This window comes from Lepidochelys kempii, chromosome 2 (assembly GCF_965140265.1).
Source record: "Lepidochelys kempii isolate rLepKem1 chromosome 2, rLepKem1.hap2, whole genome shotgun sequence".
Lineage (NCBI taxonomy): Eukaryota > Metazoa > Chordata > Testudines > Cheloniidae > Lepidochelys > Lepidochelys kempii.
Window position 1 is genome coordinate 210175373 of NC_133257.1, and position 22983 is coordinate 210198355.

General features: G+C 41.4%; 1 long non-coding RNA gene across 1 annotated transcript in view; it reads left to right on the plus strand.

Annotated features, from left to right (window-relative positions):
- Positions 1-15962: 15962 nt before the first annotated feature.
- The window catches only part of LOC140907548 (uncharacterized), a 124062-nt gene continuing 117041 nt past the window's right edge, over positions 15963-22983 (plus strand). The window contains exon 1 of the long non-coding RNA XR_012157530.1: positions 15963-16100. This is a non-coding gene — a long non-coding RNA (uncharacterized lncRNA). The remainder of the gene's footprint in view (positions 16101-22983) is intronic.

Sequence of the window (22983 nt, forward strand, 5' to 3'; positions counted from 1 at the left end):
TGATCAGTGTTTGCAGTGGTGTTGTAACCATGTCGGTCCCAGGATATGGAAGAGAGACAAGATGGGTGAGGTAGTATCTGTTATTGGACCAACTTCTCTTGGTGAGAGAGACAAGTTTTAGGTCTGGGAAACTTAGGGCTTGTCTTCATGTACCATGCTGCAGCTGCGCCACTGCAGTGGTTTAGTGAAGACACTGCTAGGCTGATGGGAGAACTTCTCATGTCAGTATAGTTAATACACCTCCCCGAGAGGCGGAGAGCTTCTCCCATCGACGTAGCTGTTTACATGGGGATTAAGTTGGTATAACTACGTCGCTCAGGGGGGTGGATTTTTCACACTCCTGAGTGACATAGTTATACCGATGTAGGTTTAGTGTAGTCGTGGCTCAGTGTATCACAGCTAAATGCAAGGTGGCAAATATTGTTTAGGATAAATAGTTAACACATATTTCAAGGGACCATATCAGGTGAAATGGAGGCCATCTGTTATCCGTACAGTAGAACATAACACCTACATGTTTATAGGATAAAAACTCCGTAAGGGTGGGATTTTCAAAAGTACTCATTGTTGGCCTTACTCAACTCCCGTGCAATCAATGGGAGTTCTACCATTAATTTAAATGGCTGCAGAGGTAGGCCAATACTAAGAGCTTTTAAAAACCATACCCTAGTCCCCCCTGCCCTTTTTAACTACTGATGTTCACAAAGGTAACTCTGAATACAAATGTTTTTTTCATAAGGATGAGGGGAAGTGTGGGTTACTCCCAAGGTTGCTACCCTCAGAGAAAATGGTAATACCATCGGAAAATTCTAAAGAATGCTGAGGTGTAGAAGTCAGAGCATGTCAGCTGTCAGATGCATGCTTAGAAGAAGCTCAAACAAGGGTGGAGACAGAAAACAATGCTAATGTCAGCAAAAGAAGGGTGTCTGCTAAATGAGTAAAATAAATGGATAAATAATTGCCATTTCTGTATAGAAAAGAAGTGATTGAATAAAGATTTGAAAAACTACTGCTAGAGCTGCTATATATTCCACTCTACTTTATTTACATTCTGTTTTTAAAAAAATCTCCAATATTCTACAGTAATGATCCAAACCACTACAGTTTGGGATGTGCTTATTGCATTATTTGAGCCTATTACTATAGGATACTATAATACTTTTAATAAAAGTAGGAATGCTACTAAGCATGTAGTTTTGTGCTTCTATAGAGAAATCTGTTCAGAGTGTGGAAGAGTCCCTCCATCATTTGTAGCCCATGAAAATTGGGATCAGAATAAAGAATGAACAAATGGCATATACATGGCTGACCGTCTCTTGAGAGGGAATTGAAGCCAATTTCACTGACATAGTTTTGATTTATATTCTCAGATAGTTTCCGCAGCATTTATACAGGACTCCTGTGAATATTGAATTAGGGGTCCTTGCACCCTCAACAAGACAAACTTCTTTCTATTGAGGAGCCTTTGTGCTTATAGTCCCTGAAGTTGCAGGTCCTGTTGGTGCCCAGAACTGGTTCTCTTCCTCAGTCTTCTGAGGATCCATGGAAGCTAAGTATGATAACCTCAGCCAGAAACTGCCTCCATAAAAAAATACCGAGCTTCAAGAACTGGGAGAATTTCTACTCCCAAGTATTTCCAAATAAATCTCCATTGGCTCTGTTGGGTGCTATTGAATGAGGCAGCATTAAACCAAGGTGCCTTGTGACACAGCTGAAGTAAACAGGTCCTTTACTGTCCTGTCTTAGCACAGTTCATAGCCAGAGGGATTTCTTCATTTGAAAATGTACACCAAAGGATTCCTTTTCATTAAGAGAAGTCATTTTGCTGCATTGCATTTTACTTGTTGATTATTTGCCAGCTCTTAGGGGAACTGCAGAGGCATTTGGGATTTTTGCACAAAAAGTGCAGGGGAGTAAACATTTTTCTCCCCTTTTAGCACATTCTCATCATTTTAAAACCACAGGCCTAGTGAAAGACAGTCAGAAATTTCCTCTCTGAGCATTTCAACCAGCCGCATATGCAAACTGTTTGGATTCCCTTGCTTGTCTATGTCTGGATGGTGGTGTTATGAGAGAAGCCTTTAGTTTGGGAGAGAAGTCCTTGGTCATCTTAAAGTTTGTACGGTGGTTTTCCAGATTTGCCTGCTAACTCAAGAGGAGAATTTTTGTCATTCATTCTTCTGGACAAGTTCTATGTTTCCCCTAAGCCAATCCTGTTTTGTAGGCTGCTGTAGATGAAAAAAGGCCATAGAGACAACTACTCTCAGGGAACACTGGGCAATTTAAAGAGACTGAGTTTTGTAATGGAGTGCCTCTCAAATCAAAGTTGTCACAAAATCAGAGGAGGAGAGTGTGTAAGGGATGATAGATACCCTTTTGTAGACTCTCAGGCTACAAAGTGCTTTCTAGTGCCAGGCTAATCAAGTGGTAATCGTGTTACAGTCATTTTTGCTCTTGAACCACTTGTCACGGAGGCTAGGTCCACAGTGGGAGCAAGTTTTGGCAGTACAGTTGTATCTACAGTAGGGCTTTGTCCAGCGCAGGTCAAGGCTCACACCTCTTCACAACCCCTGTCCCATCTAGCTATGCCAGCAACAATTTTTAAGGTAGACTTGGCCTGATGGTTACAATTAAACATCATGCATCTATGAAGAATGCTAGAGAGACCTGAGAAAACGAAGCGACCAGGCAGCATGATGGCAGATGAAATTCAATGGGCAGATCCTTAGCTGATGCAAATAGGCATAGCTCCATTCGTTAGGTAACTGGTTCAAATTCAATCCAGGTCAGTATTGACAGAAGCTGATAACATCTGTATCAGCAAAATGAGTTAATGGTTGCTGTCTAGTTCTTAGTGATAGGTATCCATATAGTCAAAGTATAATTACAATTGGTGCCCCTGACAGAGGCTAACATTGGGATGGGCAATGGAGATAATTTAATCTCCTCACCTATGCAGATGGTCGTTTCAGGATAATATTTGTGCACATTGGCTGAGCAGCATAGCAATCTCCAGGGCTGTCCATCTTTTTCATGATTATGAAATTCACACACTTCTTAAATGCCTGCCTCTAAGATGCAGTGTTGTTATAACTGTTTTACATTTGCTATCTGGGTATCTGCTTTATACCCTAGTATTCAGTGTTGACTTTCTGATCATTTTTGGCTTATTCATAATGACTATAAGATCACTCACTGAGTCATAAGACTTGTTTGTCAAAAGGCCCCATTTTGTGAGAATTGCGTATGAATAGTGATTTGTCTAGTTTCCATAGGAAGTAAGCCCATCATTTCCAAAGAAACAACTCAGTTAAAAATAATCCGACTTCAAGTTTCACTTGTCTTTGAGAAACCTTTCAGTTTCTTCTTGGGATTGCTTTGTAAATATAAAGTGTTAGTTCTGAAAATTTGTGACAAAGAGAAGTTGGGAGGGCGAATGTTGAGATGAAAGACAAACAAGGACAATGCAATCAATATAAATGTGGGTGATACAGAAGTTCATCTCAGAACAGTAAGCATTTTTTATTGAGAAGATAATTAGATTTTTTATTATGTATAGTTTATATAACACTTTACATGTCAGTGGCACTTTACAAAAGGCCAAGCTCTCTTCCCCCAAAGAGCTTACTCAAATCGAAAGGAACATAAAAAGCATAAAAATATGTGCATTCACAGACACTTCTAAGCACTGTGATTTCACTCTTGAGCATTTTCACTGGATCCACTGCATTCAGAGTTGCAGCTTCCCTTTGCTGCCCACACACTGATTCATTTCTATATAAAATGCATTTTTCCTAAATTCCCCAGGTGTTTAGTGCTTTATAAGCTTCAGTTTGTTTGTGCCGTCTTGATTTTGAGGCAGTCATACTTCCTTTGGGGCATCCACCTCTTACAAGTGTATGTGTATCAGTCAATATTTCTTTTTAAACTCCTTTTCTTTTTTAAAGGAATGCTCACCTAACTTTCCTAATCCTTCTACCTGGCTATAATTCCTATGTCCATTTTACATCCTAATTATACTGTTTGCAACTTTTCCACTTACAGAATATGCTTGCTGAGTTGCCATCAAATGGCACCTATACGGTCTGTGTCTAGTGATATCACCAGTTTTATTCACATAGAGCTCAATCCTCTATCTTTGAAGTCAGTGGGAGTTTTGCCACTGACTTCAAAAGTAGAAGAATCAGCTCCATAGAACATGATCCAGAGCTCACTGAGGTTAATGGGAGTCTTCCTATTCAATGAACCTTGCATCATCCTGCAGTGCAAGACTTTATTTCCCATTTCCTTCTCTTGTTTGCTTTTATATCTACTGCCAAGACAATGAGATGATGGGTTCATTTAAATGTCTTTCTTATTGTTATTTCAGCTCTTTCTGGGAAAGGGAATTATTGTACAAGACATTACAATGAAACAAGATAAGCAGGATACAGATGCACACTGCACTGCAAATTCAAGCTACAACAAAGAAAAGTGATTTTTTAAATTATCCTTGCAATTTTAAACCCATAGCTAAATGGATATATGTATAGCTGGATTATCACCTCTAGTTTCTTATAAGAGAAAAGCCTTCAATTAAACTTTAGCACCTTCCTATATAAAACCACAAATATGCTTCATATAATTAACAGACAAAAAGAGGGAGGCCAATGTCCTCATGAGTTACATGAACAGAGACCAACCAGATATGAATAAACTATTAAGAATATTATAATACTAATTATATTTTGGGCATGCATTCAAGAGTTTATTAATTATTGTCAATTTTTCCATATTTAAAATATCTTTAATGTTATTGAACCATTTGAGTAATACGGAGCTGGATCATGTAGAATGTGGACACCATTTTATTTTATTCATATATTCAATATTTATATAAGTTTTAATAAACTGAATACATTGGAAAACTGTGGCAGGATAATGTAATCATGTTCAATATATTCCCTTTTATCCCAAGGAGACATTCCTATTCATTAGAAGTGATTTAAATTTTCACATACTAAAAAGGGAGAAAATTGAAATAATTTTTTTGCTAATTTATTTTCCCATTTTGACCAAATAAAGTTGCATGGAATTATTTGCATTTTGGAATTTGAATGAAATTTTTCATTTCAAAACGTTGAGGGCAAACGTTTCTGAAAATATTGAAAGAAATGCCCTAGTTTTCAACAAGCTTCAATGGTTAGAATTTGACTAAACTGGAAAAATCACTTAAGATTTTGTTCAAGTGTTTTCCAGAGTATTTGTCATTTACTAGCTGATAGCGTTCACAGCATCACCCCCACGACTAACATTATAAAAATCAACAATGGTAATATAATGTGCTTTCATCTCTAAGGCTGATCTAACCTATTCTGGGGGCCAAATTGGCCCCAGCTTTAAACCATTTTAGCCCCACTGCCCTGAGCTAGGCATATCTCAGTTGGATGATCTAAGCCTTTGTTTCTAGCTACATTTGACAGATGAGATCCATATCTCTGCTCTGGCTCCTTTATGCCAGCTAAAAGGGCCAAAGTGGCATAAGAGGATGCTAAACTCCATGTCCAGCTTGGGAAGGATTTTCCTGGTGCTGGTACCGTGGAGGACGGCTATAAGGCTGCTCTGGGAGGACTGTCCTAACAAACCCTACTGTAGGGGGGATGCTGGCTGAGAGGTTGGGGCGAGAAAGACGTGTCGGGGCAGTGCCAGAGTACTCAGTGATGCAGTGATCCCAGGAAGGAGGTTCTAACTTAGACAATCTTGTCTCTCCTGCATCCTTATGGGCCGCGTGTCCTGTATTGTGCCTCTCACCCGGCGCATCAGAACTCACTCTTCCTTTGAACCAGTTTAGTTAAAGGTGTGATTAAAACACAAAGGCCTGTGTGAGCATTAACGTTCCCTCTAATTTTTTACATCTGTGTGTCGAACGAATTTTGTTATGTGCACCAATATGGAGGTGATGTGTTGCGGGGGGTGTGGTCGAGGGGTTCAGAGTGTGGGAGTGGACTCAGTGGCGGGGCAGAGGGTTGGAGTGGGGGGGCGGGCTCTGGGGTGGGCCTGGGGATGTGGGGTTTGGGGTGTAGGAGAGGACTCACGGCTAGGGCAGAGGGTTGCGGTGTGGAGGGGGAGGGCCCTGGCTGGGAGGGCGGGCTCTGGGCTGTGTCAGGGGATGAGGGGTTTGGGGTGCAGGCTGCCTCAGGGCTGCGGCAGGGAGAGAGGACTCACCCCAGCCCTCTCTCGACACAGCAGCCTGGGGCCAGGGGAGAGCGCCTCTTCCGGCCAGGGCAGCGCCGGGGCCAGGGGAGAGGACTTGCTCCCACACCGCTGCAGCTCTGGGGCCAGGAGAGAGGCACCTCTCTCCCACCGCTGCAGCTCCGGGGCTGGGAGAGAGGTGCCTCTCCCCAGCCACGGCAGCTCCAGGGCTGGGGGAGAGGTGCCGCTCCCTGCCTGCATAGCCCTTGATAGCTTGCTGCATAGCCACACAGCTTAGCGGTAACATGGATGGGCATTCTTCCATGTGTAAAAGCAGGCTTACTTCACTTTGTCTGAAAGCTACGTCTGTACTACAAAAAATTATGTTTCACATTGAGACATCTAACTGAATGTAAAAAAGAAAAGGAGTACTTGGCACCTTAGAGACTAACAAATTTATTTGAGCATAAGCTTTTGTGAGCTACAGCTCACTTCATCATAGGTCTGTAATCGAGTGACCAAAGAGATTGAATTGTTCTCTGACTGGTTTTTGAATGTTATAATTCTTGACTTGTGTCCATTTTTTCTTGACTTGTGTCCATTCTATTCATTTATTCTGATTTGTGTCCATTTATTCTTTTACATAGAGACTGTCCAGTTTGACCAATGTACATGGCAGAGGGGCATTGCTGGCACATGATGGCATATATCACATTGGTAGATGTGCAGGTGAATGAGCCTCTGATAGTATGGCTGATGTGATTAGGCCCTATGATGGTGTCCCCTGAATAGACGTGTGGACACAGTTGGCAACGGGCTTTGTTGCAAGGATAGTTTCCTGGGTTAGTGGTTCTGTTGTGTGGTGTGTGGTTGCTGGTGAGTATTTGCTTCAGGTTGGGGGGCTGTCTGTAAGCAAGGACTGGCCTGTCTCCCAAGATCTGTGAGAGTGATGGGTCGTCCTTCAGCATAGGTTGTAGATCTTTGATGATGTGTTGGAGAGGGTTAGTTGGGGGCTGAAGGTGACGGCTAGTGGCATTCTGTTATTTTCTTTGTTAGGCCTGTCCTGTAGTAGGTGACTTCTGGGTACTTTTCTGGCTCTGTCAGTCTGTTTCTTCACTTCAGCAGGTGGGTATTGTAGTTGTCAGAATGCTTGATAGAGATCTTGTAGGTGTTTGTTTCTGTCTGAGGGGTTGTAGGTGTTTGTTTCTGTCTGAGGGGTTGGAGCAAATGTATCAAAGAGCTTGGCTGTAGACAATGGATCGTGTGGTGTGGTCTGGATGAAAGCTGGCAGCATGTAGGTAGGTATAGCAGTCAGTAGGTTTCCAGTATAGGGTGGTGTTTATGTGACCATAGTGTCCAGGAAATGGATCTCTTTTGTGGACTGGTCCAGGCTGAGGTTGATGGTGGGATGGAAATAGTTGAAATCATGGTGGAATTCCTCAAGGGCTTCTTTTCCATGGATCCAGATGATGAAGATGTCATCAATGCAACACAAGCAGAGTAGGGGCATTAGGGGACGAGAGCTGAGGAAGCGTTGTTCTAAGTCAGCCATAAAAATGTTGGCATACTGTGGGGCCATGTGGGTACCCATCGCAGCACTGCTGATTTGAAGGTATACATTGTCCCCAAATAGTGAAATAGTTATGGGTGAGGACAAAGTCACAAAGTTCAGCCACCAGGTTTGCCGTGACATTATCAGGGATACTATTCCTGACGTCTTGTAGTCCATCTTTGTGTGGAATGTTGCTGTAGAGGGCTTCTACATCCACAGTGGCCAGGATGGTGTTTTCAGGAAGATCACCGATGGATTGTAGTTTCCTCAGGAAGTGAGTGGTGTCTCAAAGATAGCTGGGAATGCTGGTAGCGTTGAATGAACGATAAAGTGAGCTGTAGCTCACGAAAGCTTATGCTCAAATAAATTTGTTAGTCTCTAAGGTGCCACAAGTACTCCTTTTCTTTTTGCGGATACAGACTAACACAGCTGCTACTCTGAAACCTCTCTGAATGTAAAATCCTAGCAGACAGAAAGAACACGTAGATTTTACCTCAGTGTAATTAGTTGAGGTCAGCCCCAGGTGGGGAGGGGATCTAGGGTTGACCTCAATTAGCTACACTCAAATAAAAAATACCTCTGTCTTGTCTCCACTAGGATAGCTATCTCTATATGAAAATACATCTTTTTTTCTTTCCAGTAGCGAGATAGCCAAATCAACTAGGAACAGGTTTAACCTAAACTGAAATAAGCCACTCTTAAGGGAAGTAAGTGTCCATTTAGGGGTTTATGCCAGTTTAACTGAATCAGTTTAAAAACTAGTTTAAATTAAACCTGTGCAATTTACAGGGGATATGTCCTCAATTAACACAGACAATGGCTTTATTCTCAGTCCTTGATACTGTTGGTTTTATCGTTCTTCTATAGTTCCATTATGTTTTTCTCAATAAATCCTCTTGCTCTGTATACTGTGGTTTAGTTGTAGTTTTCGGAAAGTGTTACCATCCTTTAAGCTTCCCATTTTATGAATGCTGTATTCACAATCTCACCTAGATCCATTTTAATTACCATTTTATTGGATATGAACTACTTTATATATATAAAATCTTGGTGTCTTTGGTTTTTACCAAATTCCCATTAATAAATAACCTTTATTAGGTACCATAAGCTCCTTATCAGGTTATTCAGCTCCCTTGCAATTCAGTCTCTCTCTGTCTTTACTAATGACCAACTTTTATAATTTCATGCCATCTGTAATGCAGTGTTGTTGTAGCCATGTAGGTCCCAGGATATTAGAGTGTCAAGGTGATCTCTTTTATTAGATCAATTTCTGTTGGTGAGAGGGACAAGCGTTCTGCAATGTCATATATTGTTTAGTCCTCTTCTAGGTCATTGGTATGTCTTGTATTTATTTATTTGGCTTAGTTCTTCTTTTTCTGAATAGTACTGAGAATAGAAGCTAGGATATAATGAGGGCTATTTTTGTCCATCATATTCAAAATGACACAGACTGCCTGTTTCTACATAGAAAATGTTTTGTGGATATGTAAAATGCAGAGTACTACAGAAAGCTCTTTTGTGATGTCATGTCTAACAATGTTGCAGTAGTGAAGAAATATCAGACTTTGTTTCTTTATCCTATAGTGGGATGTGGGAAGATGGTTAATATCAAATTATGATGATGAAATTATTATCATAACTTCATATCATATCTCGGTAACTAGGAATGTAGACTGTCAGCCAAAATTTTTTTACATATGATATAAAATGGTCATGCTGCTTCTTTTAAGATATAGAGCAGTAATAACCAACAACAATGGATCAAATTCAGTCCTGGTAAAAGGGGGTACAACTCCATTGCATCAAGCAGAGGCACTATCTGAGTGAGCTTTAGCTGTTAAAAGCATAATTTTGGTAGATAATATTTTGCAGGCTCTGGATATATGTTGAGGATTTGTGTTACAGTATTTTGGGGGAGAAATATTGTTTAAAAACAACTGATATACATAACTGAAAAACAGTTTATTTGCATGATGTTTTTATTGTTGATGATATGAATCCAATGCCATCATGATGGACGTGTTCTGGGGCTCTTGTCATTGCCATTGTACAATTGGCCTCTGAATGTTGCTTATGAATCATTAAATTCATAAATCTCTGAGGCTGTGATGCGATACTTATGGTGGTGGTGCCTGGTACAGCCTTGCTATTCCCCTTCGGAAGTGGCTTCTTGGTTGGTTATCTCTGGCTCTAAGGAAGGTCTCACTTTTGGTGGGGAAATGTCTAGAGTAATATATTCTCCCTATTTCGGTAAATGAGTGTATTTTGAACTGAATTTTGCAAATAGTGCTTAGATTCTATAGTGAAGAGAGCTTTATAAATGTGTCCAGTGTAATAACATGGTGATAATAGGTTCTGCGGAAAGTTATGTTGGTAGCTGTCATGCTTCACTCTTGGTTACTGCTGAATCAAGGCCACAACATGGGTTTAGATTACCTTATAGAAGGGTGATCTTGTGAACAGAGCTCTGGTTTTGGAGTTGTGAACTCAAACTCAGGCTTTGTGTATAAACTTGGGCAAGTCACCTAATCTACCTTGTTCTTCAATTCCTCAACTGTAAAATGAGACTAATATTTCCCTGCCTCCCAGGGGTGCTGATTCATTAATGATCATGAGGCACTCAGATACCTTGGTAATAACGGCAATATAAATACCTAAATAGTCTTAGGCTATTTACACTACAGACCGTACAACTGCACAGCTGCGCTGCTGTAAGATATCCTGTGTAGCTGCTCTATAGTGACAGGAGAGAGCTCTCCTGTTGGCGTAATTAAACCACCAACTATGTCGGCAGGAAAGCATCTCCCGCCAACATAGCGCTATCCACACTGGCGCTTTTGTCGGTGAAACTTATGTTGGTTGGGGTGTGTTTTTTTCACACCCCTGACAGACAAAAGTTTTACCTACAAAAGTACAAGTGTAAACATAGTCTATGTTTCAGAAGATGCTGTCTCTGTAATCAGATTCAAACAGAGCTCCTGACAACTTGCTTTTGGCAAGGATGGGGCATTAACCCTGGCATTAATCCTGGGCAAATTCCAACTTGATAATTATGTTCCACCTACTTATCTTTCCTACATATAAAATTCTTTTTCACTTCTTTTCATGTAGCTGGAATGACCCCATTTTCATGGCAAGTGCTGCAATCCTCGTATATCAAATGCCCTCACAGAAATGTGAACTTTAATGAATCAGAAAGCACTTTGAACTTCTCAGAAAGGTGCTGGAGAAGTCCAGATCATTCTTGTTGTTTTTCATTGCCTTAAAACAATTAGTGTATTACATGATGTTATGTATTTCTGGGCTGAAAAACATTTAAAAATATAGACTTTTCGTTACTTTAGAGAGGTGCAAATGGAAGAATGGTGACAAAATACAGAGAATGTTTAAAAATTTCTGAGCTGGTTTTAAAAGGATATGTTAAACTAGGAGAAACCCCCTGACTACCATATATAATTATGGCAAGTATGATGTGTAGTGGGAATAGAGCTCTCCTTAATTCGGTATGCAACTCAAAAGCCTCAGGCATCACACCTTGCTGCTGTTACTTAGAACGTGGTCCTTGTTATTTTATGAGGGCACAAACTTTGGGAATTCCACACTCTAAAGTAGTTTCTCTGCTTGTCAGGACTGCTTAGAAAGAATCATTGTGAGAGGTGATTATTTTTTTTAAATGTATCTGGCAGCAAAGCCTGTTTTGTGTATTTCCTTTAAGAGTAATACATGTTGAAAAATATGAAACAAGAGCAAAGGCTCTGTTCATAACTACATGCACTTCTATGGGAGACTTTTGTTTCTTGCTCCACAAAATGCAAGATCACATGGGAAATTTTTCCAGTTTGAAATTTCACCATAGTTTATAAAATGTAAAATTGCTATTTTCCAAATGCTTTTTAACTATACAATTAAAAGAGAGGATTTCTTCAATAGTTTTTCATAACATAATAGCAGGTAATGTGGAGGGCCGTTACTATCTCAATTTCCCTTGCTTGTTTGTTGTAGCCTTCTGTTATTTTCTGTTTTATACTAATCTGTAAGCTCTTTAGGGCAGGGTCCCTCTTTTTATAATCTATTTGCACAGTGCCCTGATTTGTGTTCGTGGCTCAGAGGGCAATACAAATAATAAGTAAATAAATAAAGTCAGTATTTTGGTGCTCTAAAAGGGACAACTTTTCAGCTGATCTCAAACCAACCTCCAAGTTTTGCTCTTGCAGGAATGCATCTGCAAAGTTGCATGTACACTTGAAATTGGGTATGCAAATCGGGTAACTGGTAGCCCATTTGCCATAGTAATAGGCACCTTAACAACAATGGAGATTTACATTGGTGCAACTCCACTGACTCCGATGGAATCACTCCTGACCTTACATCACCGTAAGTGAAAGGAGAATCAAGCTCAGAGTGTTGCAGGCACAAAAAATAGTCTGTGCCAGTCTGCAACCTAAACAATTGAGCCCACAACTGAAAATTTGATGCTAATTTGAAAATTTGACATGGCTGCAGAGTCCTCTAAAAAACCTACAACTTTTATAAGAATGAACCATAACTTCTGGAAATCAGAGCTTTAAAAATGGGCTTTAGCACATAGATGGATGATATCGCAAGAACTGTCTCCATTCTCTGACTTGCTGGGATTCATTGTAGAATCCTAAGCCTCTAATTGTTAAGGGAGAAAAAAAATGGCTTTTTCTGGCATCCTGTGTTATAGCAGCCTTAAGAAACAGACCAGATTTTTTGATGTGTGTGTGGGAGGGAATCAGTCTTCAGATTCTCTAGAATTGCTATTCTCTTAACCATCCCTTAAAACTGATTTCATACTTCTTTTTTCCATTATGTGTTTATTGGGCAAATCTGTGGGTGTTTTTAATATGTTTTGTTGGAAATATACAATGAAAATGAATATTCTGTAAACACAAGAGTGAAAGGCCAGTGGCAGGTGTAGGGGAAGTTGATATAAAACAGGGACAATGTACTGTAAAACTAATTTAATGAGTTGATTCTTCTCCAATTGTAGTCAATGGCAAAACTCCTACTGACTTCAGAATGAACCTCATGTGGTATAGGGAGGAGATACAAAGGGAAAAAGTTGGAATAACCCCACTCTCCTCCCTTACTCACCACAGTTTATTAAATCTCTGCTTAACTTGAGCTATTTATCATCATGCCTATACAAAAATCTCTAAACAAGCAGTAATGCAACAAATCTTAATACATGTTGTCATAACCATACAGCTAAGAGTAGCCTAGAATTCCTCCTTACCTGTAAGGGGTTAAGAAGCTCAAATAACTTGGTTGGCACCTGACCGAAAGGACCAATGGGGAAAGAAGATACTTTCAAATCTTGCAGGGGAGGCTTTGTTGGTGTGCTCTCTGGAGAAAGCAGAGAAGCATCAGGTCAAAAACTCCTTCTCCTATAAACCATCCTGTACAAGTCTCTGATATTAGAAAAAGAGTAAGTAAATAAGGCAAGGCATGTTAGATTACCTTTTGTTTTCAACTTGTGAATTTTCCCTTTGCAACAGGAAGATTTATCCCGTTTTTTTGTAACTTTAAGGTTTTGCCTAGAGGGGAATCCTCTGGGTTTTGAATCTGATTACCCTGTAAAGTATTTACCATCCTGATTTTACAGAGGTGATTCTTTTACTTCTTCTTTAAATAAAATTCTTCTTTTAAGAACCTGATTGTTTTTTAATTGTTCTTAAGTTCCAAGGATTTGGGTATGTGTTCACCTGTAGCAATTGGTGAGGATATTATTCTCAAGCCTTCCCCAGGAAAGGGAGTGTAGGATGTGGGGGAATATTTTGGGGGAATAGGACTCCAAGTGGTCCTTTCCCTGGTTCTTTGTCTAAATCACTTGGTGGTGGCAGCATACTGTTCTAAGGACAAGGTGGAATTTTTGCCTTGGGAAAGTTTTTAACCTAAGCTGGTAAAAATAAGCTTAGGGGGTCTTTCATGTGGGTCCCCACATCTGTACCCCAGAGTTCAGAGGGGGAAGGAACCCTGACACATTTAACTAACTATTCATAAACATATACTTTTTTGGCTACTGTACAATAAAATATGTCCAATTATGTCAGAAAAGGATCAAATGGTATAGTAAATCTTGAAGTCCTCTTGTTCACCATTCCCACTGGTCAGCTGAGCTAATGCAAGAGTGTCACTGCCTGATCCTTCATCCCATCTTTGAATTAGTAGAGGTTCATTGACAATTTGGCCCTTAATATTATTTCTAAACAAGTCATAGTGTTCTTGCAGATGAATATAAATGATTATGTGGAACTGAAAGATTTAAACACCATGACCACTGCCAGTTCTTATTAATATTTGTCAAACAGATTCAGTTTCCTGTGAACTAAAGTATTTATGCAGTATACGGCAATGCAAGTAGAAAACCAGTAAAAGCTGGCACTACATGTTTCTGTTAGTATTGGTGCTGAGAGCCTCAGATTCCATTCACTTCCCCCATCCACCCATTCTTATACATGAATCTGTATTTTGGAGACACTTTTGTTAAGTGTTGTGTCTTGCCATAAAGCTGCTGGGGTAAAATGGTTCTGATGCATGCAAGCTGAAAGTATAGACAAGTGAACTAGAAAAATAAATATGCCAAAAAGACAGGGACAACTTCACAACTGGAGGTGGCTTGAACCAATCTGTGGACCTAAACATCCCTGAAACTTGAAAGTTTGGATCCAGATAAGAGACAGCCCTTGCCTGGAAGAGCTCACGATTTAAATTAAGGCATAAGCTTACATAGGTGCTGGAACTAGAGGTGCTGGGGTTGCTGCCACACCCCCTGGCTTGAAGTGGTTTCTATTATTTACAGGGTGTACAGTTTGGTTCAATGGCTCTCAGCACCCCCACACTATAAAAATTGTTCCAGCACCCCTGTAAGTTTAAGCAATTGCCATGATCAATAGAAAGACTCCCCTTAGCTTCAGTGGGCTCTGGGTCAGGTCCATGGGAAAGAAAGAGGGAAGGAGGACAAGGACAACACTAATAAGAACATGTGGTTATCATCTAGGTATGCCCAGAGCCAATCTACATATCACGTCAAATAGGGGTTTTTTAACCTATAGGAAACATCTTCAAAAGTGCCTAAGTGTCTTAGGCTCCGAAATCACTTTTAAAATAGAATTTAGACTCCTAAGTCACTTAGGTGCTTTTGAAAATTTTACTAATAGGTAGATATGTGACTATCTACCTAACCATGATCACTTTTCACCTTGTCACTTTTCTCTCTTCAAGACAATAGCTCACTAGAAGGCAAACTCTGTCCCACTAGCAGACATCATGGCCTCCTCCTGCTTACCAGAGGATTAGTCTGACTTGACATTTCTTTTTTTCCAAAGAAGAATGTGCGTATCCAAAGTGGGGCTCCAGAAGGAGATAGCTATTAGTTCACCAATGATTTTTACACTTTTATCAAAGCCCCGGAAAAAACCATAAAATCATCACTGATACAGTTTGCAGGTGACACACAAACTTAGGTGGGAGGAGGGAAAGAGGCAGAGGGGAAGCTGGTAAATAATGAAAAGGACCCATCACTGATTCAGAGTAAACTACATTGCTTGGTAAACTGGGCACAAGCAAACAATATGTGTTTTAATACGGCTAGATGAAAATGTATACAGCTAGGAACAAAAAATTTAGTCCATACTTACAGGATGGCAGTCTCTATCCTGGGAAGCAGTGACTCTGAAAAAGATTTGGGGATCATGGTGCATAATCAGCTGAACATGAGCTCCCTGTGTGATGCTGTGGCCAAAAGAGTTAATGTGATCCTGGGATGCATAAACAGGGCAATCTCAAGTAGAAGGCTATTTTATCTCTGTATCTAGCACTGGTGCATCTGTTGCTGGAATACTGTGTCCAGTTCTGGTGGCCACAATGCAAGAAAGATGTTGATGAATTGGAGAGCCACCAGAATAATTAAAGGATGAGAAAACATGCCTTATAATGATAGACTCAAGGAGATTAATCTACTTAGCTTAACTAAGAGAATGTTAAGGGATGACTTGATTATAGTCTGTAAACATCTACATGGGGGAACAAATATTTAATAATGGATTTTTCAGTCTAGCAGAGTGTGATGAAGGGAGAAATTGCCTGCCAGCATGGCAGAGATTAAAGAGAGCCATTGGACCAGCTAGCTGCACCCTGTTACACCTGCAGCCAATGCCAGGCCTGGAGCAGGGAAAAAAGGGAAGAACTTGGCTCAGTTCAGGGCTGACAGGCGAAGAGCAGGAGCTAGCTGCTTTTCTTCCTGAGGGGAAGGATCACTAGCTTGCCAGCCAAGGCAGCCACCAGGGAGTAAGCACTGTCCCTACGGCCAAGGGAGACTGTGGAGGAGACCTAGGAGCCTCTGGCAACTGAGGTAAGTGGGTGACTGAAGGGCACACGTGCTGACTTTTGTTTTTCCTGGTGGGTGTTCCACCCTCACTCGGCCTCGTCCCTTGAGGCCCTGCCCTTGCTCCACCTCTTCCTGCCCCAGCTGCATCCCCTCCCCTGAGGTGACCCCGCTCTCTCCGCTCTGCCCCCTCCCATAGGCATAGTTTGACTGCTATATTTGGGGAGGCAAAGCAGGGGTGTGCCATGAACGTGCACACTGTAGCCGGTTCCCTTGGCTCACTGCCTCTCTCCCCCTACTGGAGTGGTACCTGGGCTGCTGGTGCTGCGGGGCAGGGGAGATGGGCCAAGTTAACAGGGGACCCCAGCTGCTGCCTGCAGCCATCCTGGCACCGGTTGCAGCAGCGATGTCGCTGCTCTGGTGCTGCTGCAGCTGCGTACCTGCTGAGGCTGCTGTTGCTGTCAAGCAGACACCACAAGCCAGGCACCTTCTTACCCCAGCCCATTCCCGTGACCCCTTCTCTTCCCGATGCCCTCCCCACAGTCCCTTGCCCCATCCTCTTCTCTGCCCGCTGTCCCCTCCCACTCTCCCTGCCCACTGTCAGTGAAAAGTATCTTTATGTTATTCCACAGTAGGCCAAGGTCACTGGGCAGTCTTTCAAAAGAGATTTTAATGTTAGTTGTAGGTTATTTATCCTCTCTTCCAAATGGGTCACTCTTTGCTTACGTGGCATGTGTTTTAGTAAAATAGAGGTAGTTAATGTGAAATAGGGAGCCCTGCTGTTCAGCTGGGGAAGGATCTCATAACAATAGGAGACTTGCCTGTGTCCTCAAAATAGCTACAGTACAGATGGCAGCTGAAATTGATTCTAGATGTGCTCAGTTTCATCAGAAAGTGAGTTAGAGAATAGAGGTGCCGTAGTGTTTTGTTTGCAACTTCGTGGTGGTGGTTGTAACTTGGTACCTATGAGATGTTGGATATTCAGAAGCCTGCATTGGCTGCATATCTATGATGGCATAACTAACCTTTGCAATAGGATAAACTGCTCTCTGTGTCTCTTGCTTTGTCCTACCGTGAGTGACTTCCTTTCTTTTATTACACTTAGACTATGAGCTCTTTGGGGCAGGAACTGTCTTTGCTACCTGCCTCTGCAGGGCTTAGTACAATAGGGCCCCAGTCCTTAATTGGAGTTCCAAGGCATCACCTCAAGTCAGATAATAATAATGACAATAATCCTGAACTGCAACTCCTGACATCTCTAATATTGTCCTCAGTGAAAATGTTGCCCCCTCCCCAACACTCAACAAAAATGGGTGCTTCCAGAAACAACAACACAGTGTCAGTGGACGTTCATTGGCTGATTCTGTAACCTCTAATCCCCCTGCTCAGCAGAAGTGAAATCAATTTGACAGCTGGTTAGTTTCATCACCACTTCCTTCCTCTCTCAAAGTGCTCAGATGAGCCTCTCAGATTCATTGGAGCAGGATGATAGCAATGATTGTTAGCATATATGTAGCATTTTATATATTCAGAGCAACAGGAATTAACTCTCTACCTCCTCTGTGAAGTGGATAAATAATAATACCAACTCATTTTATACAGATTGAAACTGAGATGTAGTGAGGTGCTTAGTACCGTGATTTCTAATCCTGGCTCTGAGACTGACTTGCTGAGTAGCCTTGGGCAAATCACTTAGTGGACATTTAAAAAAAGAATCTGGCTAATTTTGAGTGACTCAATTTTTGGGTGCCCAGCTCAAGACACTGAGGTTTCTTTCAGTTATTTTTCATTTGATTTCTCCAGCTCCTATCAAAATATACAGGTTTCAGAGTAACAGCCGTGTTAGTCTGTATTCGCAAAAAGAAAAGGAGTACTTGTGGCACCTTAGAGACTAACCAATTTATTTGAGCATAAGCTTTCGTGAGCTACAGCTCACTTCATTGGATGTATACTGTGGAAACTGCAGAAGACATTATATACACAGAGACCATGAAACAATACCTCCTCCCACCCCACCCTCCTGCTGGTAATAGCTTATCTAAAGTGATCACTCTCCTTACAATGTGTATGATAATCAAGTTGGGCCATTTCCAGCACAAATCCAGGTTCTCTCACCCTCCGCCCCCTCACACACAAACTCACTCTCCTGCTGGTTGTGTGTGTGGTTTTTGGAAAAGGAGTGGGGGGTGAGAAAACCTGGATTTGTGCTGGAAATGGCCCAACTTGATTATCATACACATTGTAAGGAGAGTGATCACTTTAGATAAGCTATTACCAGCAGGAGAGTGGGGTGAGAGGAGGCATTGTTTCATGGTCTCTGTGTATATAATGTCTTCTGCAGTTTCCACAGTATACATCCGATGAAGTGAGCTGTAGCTCACGAAAGCTTATGCTCAAATAAATTGGTTAGTCTCTAAGGTGCCACAAGTACTCCTTTTCTTTTTATCAAAATATAGTGATAAGTTTTAGCTTACATTAGCCTTGTAGTTCTGCAAATACTTTTGCATGGACTTAACTTTAAGTGTGTGAGCTAAGCACTGACGTCCTGGGGACTACTCGTGTGTAAAGATGAAGAACACATGGAAGTGCAGGACTGGAGCTCTGTTACAATCAGGCTTTTTCTGGGGGCTGCATGTCTGAAACCCATACATTTCTCAGCTGTCATTAGCAAAAAGAACCTTCCTGCCATTCACTGAGCAGACAACAAGGACTTAGCTACTCATTCCAAGAGGCAGAATTTTGCAGAATATGTCAGGAATGTGTTAAATGCTTCCTGAAAGTAATTGCAACCTCTCCAAAAGCCTGAACCCGAGAGCATCTCCAGAGAGTGTGAGGCAAAGAAGTAACCTTGCGCCACTTGAGATAGTAATACTGTGGAATAAGCGAAAATGCTTAGGCATAAGAAATCATTTGTGATGCACACAAAAATTAGTCTGTCTGATCCTATTACATCTAACCATTACATACGTAATACTTATGGCCTGTGTCCATTCCTCTCAACTAACTTCTAACTCTGTTCCTCTGCCTTTTTTTGTTGCATCTGACCAATGGTGGGGTTGAATCCCTCTTAAACAATTCATGGTATGTAGGTATCAGTTTCTTTTATTGAATACCATTGACTTCACAATGAATTTTTAAGGCTAGTATATTTTATTCCAGAGCTGGAGTAGAGGGTTAGACTTCTTTTAAAAGGTGGCTTCATGAGAGATTTTATAGGTGAAAGAAATGTGTGTGGATCCTTTCTGGTGTGTAGATTTTTTTTACTGAATAAATTGTGCATTACCTGGAAGTCTACAGCATGTCTTCTCTGGTAACCTGCATACAGAAGGGTTAAGAAATGGTTCTTAAGATAAAGTCCTATCCATGTTACAGACCAATTTTGAGTCTACTCATTGCATGTCTGGTTTAACTTGCCAGGCAGAAATTTCAAATTTCCTACTAAGGTAGATTATAGTAATTTAGGATATGTCTTTAATGTAAGATATGGGAATTCTATTCAAAATGGTATTTGGAACTTATAAAATGGGACTTATTAAATGTTAATGGAACTAAATCCCTGTACACCAGAGTGAAAATGTATCTGTAAAACTAATATTACATAGGGACTGATTACAGAGGGACAGACTCACTGACATCAGTGAGATCTTTGCCATTGATTTCAATAGTATCAGGACTGGGATAATACAGTTCATCATCTCTTAGCCTTTTTCCGTAGTTTAAAACTGCTTTAGCTACTGGTTCCATAAAAGCAGTGACTATAAAAATTTGCCTGGAAAACTCATTAAATGGGCTAATGCAACTGGGATTGACAAACATCTCTTAGGAGGGCAAGTGATTTCAAGGGAAATTGAAATCTAGGGTACTGTTGGCCAATCTATCACCTGCATTCCCACAGTAACTGATTTTTTAAGTACAAGTTCCAAAGATGAAACTGCAAAGCTATTGCAACATCAAAGAGGGAGTCACTGACTCGCATTTCTCTCAAATTTTAAGCATATAGTGCTGAATGGCACATTTGTTACTGTCTCATCACATTCCCTTTGCTGTTTTTCTGCCTCCACTCCCTGATGATCAGCAGCTAGTAGATCTGTAAATCCCAAAAGAATTCATTGCTAATATCTGCCTGACAAAGTTAGAGCTGACCAATAAGGTGAGTCTGGCTCATTTGTAAGTATCTTGATCAAATACTTATAAATGTTTTGTAAATGTTTGGATATAGAAAATCACTTAGGATTTAGGCTTTTTAGGCATGTTCAGAGCAATTGAACAAATATTATGCAGCCTTTGGATTTAATAAAGAAATTTATGGTTAAATTAGTGTCTGTGGTAATACCCTTCATAAATAATAATAATTCCAACATTCTGGTGACAGCGGTATAGGAAAAACACTAATTTCAGTTGTTCTAAACTCCCAGGGTGAAGGGGTAGCAATCTATCCTCTGGGGCAGAGCACCACAGAGGTCCATTGAATGCTACTGAAATTTTAAAGAGTAAGGCCTGTGGGTGGCCATGGAGAAAACAGTAATTGTAGCTAAAGAATGAGTGCAAAAAAGCACAAAGGTAAACTCAGAGCTGCCAAAATCAGCTGATAAATGCATCATTGTGGGAGATAACTGATTTAAGGCAAGAGAGTGAGGAGTTAAGAGTTTGGAGGGAATTAAACAGTTCAGGGTGTAGAAATGTTAAAGAGTGAAAGCATTAAAGAAGAGGTTGCTTGGTTTGATAATAAAACCCAGTTATGGCAGTACAACTCGGTATAGTCATGAAACCCTTAGTAATAAAACAAATTATGCAAAGCGGAGGTTAGGCGGTGACCAGTACCACCAGAGACGATGCACAGGGGGGGCATGTGGAGTCAAGTGTGCCCCCCCCCCCCGATTTCTGCTTGGCCTGCAACGGGGCAGGGAGAGGGGATCTGTCTTCTCCCGCTGCGTCTGCCTCTTGGCACGCTCGGCCCTGGTAGGCATCCTGGGCCGGGAGTGGAAGAGGCAGGACCAGCCACTTCTCATGCTGGGTATTGAGTCGCTGCTCTGTGCCTCAGAGAGAGCCCATCTGGGAAGGCAACAGCAGGCCACCCTCTGCCCAGGCCTGGCTACTGGGAAGAGCAGCCAAACGTGCCGGGAGGCAGGCCAGCAGCAGAAGTTCAGACCCCCACCCCGCAGGTAACTCTTGGAGGGTGGGGAGAGCACAGCGGTCCCGGGCTGGGTGCAGGGCAGGGGGGGTCACAGGGCAGGGGAGACACCTGGGGCAGTCACGTGTCCTCCCTTTTAGATTGTGCCCCTCCAGTATGGGGAGGCACGAGTCGTCTATGGGTGCCACCACTATGTGTTTGTCCCCAGAAGCTTTTACAGCCACTCTGAAGGAAAACGGGGCCATTTCCCAAAGGAATGGTCTGTAAACAATCAGCTGTAGATAACTGCTGCAGGTAGAAAGACAAAGGTCCCAGTTAATGCAGTGGTTTTTGTGATGTGGACATTTTTCCACTGAACATTAGATACACACTACAAAATTCATTTATCAGGGGCTAAATTCTCTGGTGATGTAACTCCATGGAATTAAAAGGGATTTTACCTTTAAAACAATAAATATAACTTCAGGGGGCAGATCTACATCTGGTGTAAATTGTCAGAGCTCTATCAAAGTCAATGGAGCTCTGACAATTCATACCAGCTGAAGATCTGCTCCCCGCTATGTTAATATGATCCTGTGGATGCTGCAAATTAAGGACCTGATTTTGTCAGATTTGTACATGCTGGGAGTTTACTGTACTATACAAGATATATCTCAGTGATTTCAGTGTTATTACTTGCATTGTAAGGTATGACCCGATGGCCCAACATCAGGAAACCACTTAACCATGTGCTTAAGTCCATTGCTGTTCTGGACAGTAGTTAAGCATGTTCTTTAACCTGGGAACACAATTACCCTGTTTTGTTTTTAGGTCCAGATTCTCAAGGGCCTGACTTCCTTTTTGCAGGTGTCACCAAAATTGCATCTGCTATTTTTAGCAATTGCATTGCTAACTACTGATTTGCATCTACAGTAAAGGACCCCTGGCTGGGGATCTAGGCCTTAATGAGACAAGAGTAAGCCAGAACATGGTGCACAAGAAGAAGCTAGACTCCTTTACCACACTGAATACTTAAACACTATGCCTGTGCCTCTTGATAAGCTATGATGACATATGGTTTACAATTAGCTTGGCAGTTATACTTGTGCAGATACGCTGCACTGTCAGAATATTAAGGGCATCATCCTGCTCCCACTGGAGTAAATCGTAAATTTCCCTAACCCCTGTAGATGGTTCCATATGGAACCATTTTTATTTCTTATTATTTTCTGTTACAATACAGGCTGGGGACCCCAATCGCGGATTAGGGCCCCACAGTAGCAGGTACTGTACAAATAACATGAAGGGAGTCCCTGCCCCAGAGAACTCAGGCTATGATTTAGACAATATGGAACAGGCAGTTAAACAGACAAGCAAAGGGAGAGGGAGTGGGAGGACAACGGAACAGCAGAGACCACTGTGACAGTATGGTTGCATGAGTTAGTAATCACAGAAGTCTCAGTGTCATGAGTTCTTGCTGGATGGTGGTGATTTGAAAACAGCACAGCACAGGGGGATTTAGAGGAGAATAATACGATGGCTTTATGAATTTCTATATTGTGCGATGTATAAAACCAAGAGTGAAGGGGTTTTTTTAGATTCATACATATTATTTTAATTAACATCATTAACAGTCTTTTTTTCCATTACACAATCTCACTCTGAGGCTTTTGAGTCTTATTACCAGAAGTCCATTGGGGATCCTAAACTGGAATATTTTGGGGGCTCCCTTGCCCATCATACTCCTCTTAAAAACACTAATCGCATTATTTCTGCAAACTAAACAAAACAAAAAAACAA